This window comes from Sinohyriopsis cumingii, unplaced genomic scaffold (genome assembly GCF_028554795.1).
Source record: "Sinohyriopsis cumingii isolate HCF-2022 unplaced genomic scaffold, ASM2855479v2 utg000646l, whole genome shotgun sequence".
Taxonomy (NCBI): Eukaryota; Metazoa; Mollusca; class Bivalvia; order Unionida; family Unionidae; genus Sinohyriopsis; species Sinohyriopsis cumingii.
The window spans coordinates 208,293-214,841 of NW_028315921.1; positions in this window are offsets into that span (position 1 = coordinate 208,293).

A 6,549-nucleotide genomic window follows, 5' to 3' on the forward strand; every position below is an offset into this window, starting at 1 on the left:
TAAATAAAAATCTAATTAAAACATTAACAAAAAAGCATTTGGCTTTGCACGGACAACATAACGTTTTTATGTCGATACTGCATCCATCTGCAATCTTGTTTTTCACGTATTTTGTTAACAATGCAAATAGGTAGCACAATTTATAGACAATGCTATCAATTTTATTATTATAAGTGCATCACATAAGAAAAGGTTGACATAGTTTGAAGAATTTTATATCATGCAGTCTTTTGTCTCGTATATAAAAAAGTGGAAAAATGCATTTAAACGATCTGGGCAAGATGTATTGATGTTTATGAAATAAAAAAATTAAAATAAGTTTCGTTTTTAACGTTATGAATGAAAAATATTTTTTAAATCATGAAAAGTATCTCACTCATCTAGCTTGTAGTTAGAATTATTTTAATGTTATTACTTTAAGAGAACAAATTTACACACTTAGAAAATCAGTTTTGGTTTGGACGGGGATATTGTATATTTTCTTCTAATTTATTGGTAAATTTATATCTACTTTAACGTTGCAGAGCCTTCAAATGTAAATTTCAGTATAGATCCTCGGGATATCAGTTCTTCTGTTTTATCAGTAATTAACTATGTTTTCGTTTGCTTCACATTCGATATAATGAAAGGAAGAAACGTAATCAATATTAAAAAGAGTTTTTAGAAGCCAACGTATACGTTGAATACGACAAAGTACGTACTCTACTGTCATCTATACAGATTGCAAGGTAAACGTATTCGATGGCCTTGTTATGTTGAGTACGGTAAAATAAACGACCGCTATGTACGTATACTCGAGATCATTCCTTAAATTTCTCATTTAGAGTTGTATACAGTATGCACCAGGTCAGGCATATAAATGAAGTGCAGTATATATGAGTACTCGTCTCTACACAACCTAGATTACGAAATGTTTTTGTACTCGAACTGACCGGTTGATTTCGGTTCGTTACATACATAATGTAACCCACTGTTCACGGTCGATAGGAAAAGTGTTGATGTCTGTAAAAAGAAATTGGATAATAACGACTTGATCTATTTTTCTACTTCTGTGAATTTGATCGATCTGAAATTATTGAGATAATATTGTAAGCAGCTTTAAACGTGGTGTTTAAACTTAGTCTGGTGAAGAAAGCTACAAAACGACTTTTTGAGTATTATATTAAAGTGAAGCTGATGATCATACAGTACAAAACGAAACATATCACATTAAACATGAACACTTATGATTGACAGGAAACAGTATACACCTTAACCGGCTGACACATTAATCTACAAAAGATCATTCCATGGAACATTCGAAGTCGGCACATCCTTGTCAACGTCGTTCACATTTATACTTTGTGAAGATAACAAGGGTTATGCAAGTGTGACAAATTAAATTGTTCCCCCACATCAAGATACGAGCCAGAATGTTTTGAAGCCAAAGCAAAATATTAAAACGTTCTTGAGTAATCTCCACCCAAGTTAAAATTACTCTAAATTATTAAGAATCTGACTTTGTATACCCGAATGTATTACGTCCAAACACTTTTCAGATTAAAAAAACGCTTAAAAAGTTTTTCTCTAAATACGAAAGATAACAATTAAAGATATGAATATGACATGCACATTGTATAATAGGTTTGTACTTTGTAAACTTTCCTAAGTATTATGAAGAAGCTCATAACAGTAGGATCACAATTTAGTTTCCATGGGAATGGATGCGAACACGTGCGTAAATTTGTCTGCAGTTTTAATTTGCACTGGATGTGGTAAAATTATCAAAATGTGAACCCAAAAATGGAAATATACATTTAAAATTATTAAGAGATATCTCCTGCAAATCTTGGAAAATAAACATACAATATGACTTTCCTAAAGGACCGTGCATGGGAACCATAAAATGTACGAATACAGTGGACATTTCTTGGGTGATCGCTCTCGAGAACCTAGAAAGTTTATATATGAAATCTTCCCAAAAGACTGTTTTAAAAACAGTAAAAAGAAAACATACAGTAGAATCGTTTTATAAAACTTCTTAAGTGCACTCTAAGAAGCAAACATGCAATTGAACCTTCTTAGCACACTCTTTGTGGGAACTCTCAAACGTTAATTTATAGTAGAGATAACCAGAGCGCTGCAATCTTACTGTATCCCCAATTTTAACCGTGCATTAGAACTTTCGGCACTTTTTGTAACTCAGCGCCATAAGGTCCATTAAGGTAAGTGGTCGGTCTCTGTATTCCTTCGCTGCACCAGAGGCTACTTACTCTGACAGGCGATCATTTGCTGTGCAAGCGTTAATTTGACACAAAATGCCATCGGCTGCGGGAACAGTGGACGTTAGCTGCTGTCGTTCTTGATTTACACACCAACAGACTTTATCATCAATATTCATGTAACATTCAGCAATTATAACGACTCTGATAAAAATCCGAACATGTCTGGTTGAAGGCTTACTTGTAAGTAGTTTATACAGGTTAGAACACTACGTGATACAGTGTGGCTTGTAATGTACAAAATATGAACCCACCACATTGTACAAGCTGGTACAGCAATGGTGGGTCAGAACGCATGAGTGACTAAATACATTACCGTTTATGAGAACGTCATAGGCCTCTGCTCGATGTTGGGTCTCGACGATGCTGTTTTCACCTAGAATTTCCCTAAATTAATCTTTGTCTTTACATCTCGTCTAATCTGCAGTCAAAAAATGGTTTTATGCAAAATAGACGCGCTCTGTCGCACCATTGTAATCGGACAGAAAAACAAACAGACCTAGCGATACACTGGCGTCAGTAAGCCACATGGGTAGGTTAGAGATGCATGATCATAGGGAAGCTCACCTCAGCCCATTTCGAAATCAAATTCATTTTCATATCAGGTTGTTTATAAAGTAAGCGGTATATGTTTACCGTTTTGCTGCCTGCTTTTCTTTGAGAAATTGAAAGGATAGCAGCGACCTCGTGTGTCATTGTCCCCAAAAAGCACCAACATAATGCATATGTTGCACATTTCAGACACAATATTGTTATTTCTGCTTTCTTTTCTCAAGCGTTATCACCCTTTGTTTGTATGCGCCCCCCCCCCACCCCCATATAGACTGACGAAAATAGAAGGCGTCGTATCTTCTGCGTTTGACGCTTTCTCAGCGATATACTCCAAAAAGGCACTAAATCTCCTATGGATTGCAATTATGCAACACAATGATTTGACAATTTTCACATGCAGCTTTCAAATATGTTTCGCCACTCATTAACAAAGCATGTTTATTATTCGTCGCGATCTGACAAATCCTTTTTGATACATAGAAGAAATCCTAATGATAAAGCATGTTACGACACAGGCAGACAGATGGACAGACAGGCAGATCATAATATCACTGCTCTCACGACTAACATTTTTCAAACCTAAAGCACGAGTGTGTTTTCTTCCTAATTTCATCCCCATAATTCTCGCAATAACCTTTCCAAGACGGCAAACGGATCTCAAAGCTATGTACATATCCAGGTTTTGTGCATATACTAGACATACAGTAAAACCTGTCTTGAGAGACCACTGCTATGAGAGACCGCCTGTCTTGAGAGACCAGGTTCTCCATGTACAGATTTAGAGATTATATAGTGTTATAACCTGTTATGAGAGACCACCTGTCATGAGAGACCATTATGTTTTGGCAGAAGGGGTGGTCTTTCAAGACAGGTTCCACTGTACAATTTGTCAGCTATGTAACACATCCGGTCAAATTTTGTTTCGACGTCCTTCCATCAACTCTGTATGAGAGTTCTTTAGAAGTGATTACATTTGTTTGGCTTTGATGATTACCTCTTTATCTACAACTTCAAATTCTAATTCTCATTCTCATGAAGTATGAACAATTTCAAATTTCACCATGTTTGAAAAGCATTAGCGTAAATTGTACTATGGATTTTTTTATGTACATATTAATTATTGTGAAAAGAGATATTACAGAGCTATGATCTCTAAGAACGAAGAATTGCCTTAAATCAATAAATACTTTCAGCTCTGATTTAACAGTATTTTTATAGTTTGAAGAAAAGCCCCACCTCTCCCATTAATGGCTTCACAATAGCCTCTCTCTCTTTTCTACATGTATGACTACATGCCGATGCGTACTAACTTTGCACAGGAAAGTGTTTCAAGAACTAGTGTTTCATCGATTATGTCTTAACTGCATATATATATATATATATATATATATATATATATATATATATATATATATATATATATATATATTCCTTTATCCTTGAATCCTTGTATGTTTTATAGCCATTGAATCCTATATCACTTTTGTGCTCTCTCTTTGCTAGGAATTAATTGCAATACTCAGTAAAAATAATGCATATCAACATATAACTATATGTAAATTATGACCGCTGTTTCTTTCGTTATATGACTTGTAATTGTGTTTAAATTTGCAACCAAAGCAAAGGAGGTTTCAGATGAAAACCATGTACGCATGGATCAATTTGAGGTGTTGTGTGTTATTGGTACCTCTTCTCTGTCAATAGCTTTGATACCCGGCCTAAAATGTCAGGGAAATATCAAGGGTCTGTAAATATTGATTTCTGTGCTTCCTGATTAGTTAGTTGTTCGTGTAGCGGAGTGCATATAATTCAGCATGCGCAATGGGGAACTAGAATAATGGGCGTGGTGCATCATGGAAAGAAGTGTAGAAAGTCCACTTTCACCAAGAACAAGGTAATAGCTACCTATGATGTCACGAGCTTCTATTATGTTTATATTTGTTTTTAATTTCGTACCTTAATACTCCATAGAGAGAGGCTGCTTTCATTTGTTTGTTTGTTTATAGTTTATTGTGTTTAGATCGGTTCTAATAGCATCGTTCGTGTCTGTCTCAGAGAAATAGAACTTTGTATGTAGATGCATTTGAATGTTTCCTTATTCAACAACAAAAACGACAACAGTAGAAACAGTTCAGACAAGGACAAGTAAGTGAAGCCAGCGACCCTGACCTGCTCCAAAACAAAAATGAGTGCGAAGATCTCATAGCAATAGATCCGTTGCTGAAATTAATGATAAGATAGGGTCTCCTTTCGATGTTGAGATACATGCTAAAAGTGACCTTTTTGGAGGATAACTACACAGTTCTTGCTAGATCCTTTGGAAAGAAATTCTCAGGCACATTATGGTTTTCTTGCTACAAGTGCGCGACAAAATAAAAATGTTTTCCGCAAGTATTCCAGATAATGTCTTTGATTTATTTTATAACATTATGCTGCAACAAATACACAGCCATATAAACCTTTCTTTTTAATGTAATACAAATGCATAATTTATTAAATAAAAACAACAGTGCTTGGTTCTTTGTATTATTTTGTTGATGAACATTAACTCTGCAAGAACATAAAAGAGGAAACTTATAAACTATGTCAGGTTGAAAGTGTAAAAAATCATGAAAACAAATGGAAGACATTTGTTTTAAATATTTGAGCAAGATGGTAGTCATAAACTGGGCTTAAATCTTGTAATATTTTCTTGTGTTCCTCTTATAGTCAATATTTCGAATATCGTGATCTAAAAGAAAAAGCTATTATGGTACTACTACCTCACATCTACTGACAAAATGGATCAAAGTGTCTTTAATAATATATGGTCGAATGACAGACACTATAAAAACACATTCTTTGATTTGACGTGTTCAGTTGACATTCTCGAAATAGGAAATTGAGCTTTGAATGACCGCCGTGGACTTGAACAGACGTAATCTTACGGATCCATATATTACACGAAAAAAACAGGACAAACAAATTTGATTTAACCTGGGAAGCTGGCCTTTTCGACATACAACACCGAAATGTCAACACCGTTGCGTAATAAAAAAGATACAATCTAAATACTCCACATAGGTAATGGGATATTCAACCACCGCTGTCTAAATCAGCTGATAAACTGAAGAAAAAAAATCAACATTTGAAACAGAGCTTTTTATCACCAACAATTTGATTCAGTATTTGCGATAGGAATTTTCAGTATGCAAAATTGAAAGTTCAACTTCTACTTTCTCATTGGACTGAAATGTGCTCCCCTACACAAATGATCCACTTTAATACGCGATATTATTTAAATAGTTGAAGTTTACATTTTCATCATGTAATACAACTTTACAGCGTATACAATATCACTTCCAACAAAGCACATTAAACATTAAACTACCGCTGTGTCATTCAGATGAAATCCAAAACCCCTACATACGAAATGGAACTTTTTGCACAATCAATCCTATTCACCACGTGACTATGGGATTATTGACACCCATCATTACGATTCCAACCACCACAGTGTAATTTAAAGGCTGAACTCTTAAAATATCGATATAGGAAAACGAAGATCAAACTAACGCTGCATAATTCAACAGATGCAATCTAAATCCTTTACATACGAAATGGAGTTTTCAAAGCAAACGATTTCATTCACTATATAAATTTCAAATTCCCTGTACAACATTAAAATTTCAACTACTGTTGTGTAATTCAACCGATACAGTGTAAAAACTCAACAGTTGAATTATAACTTTCAACC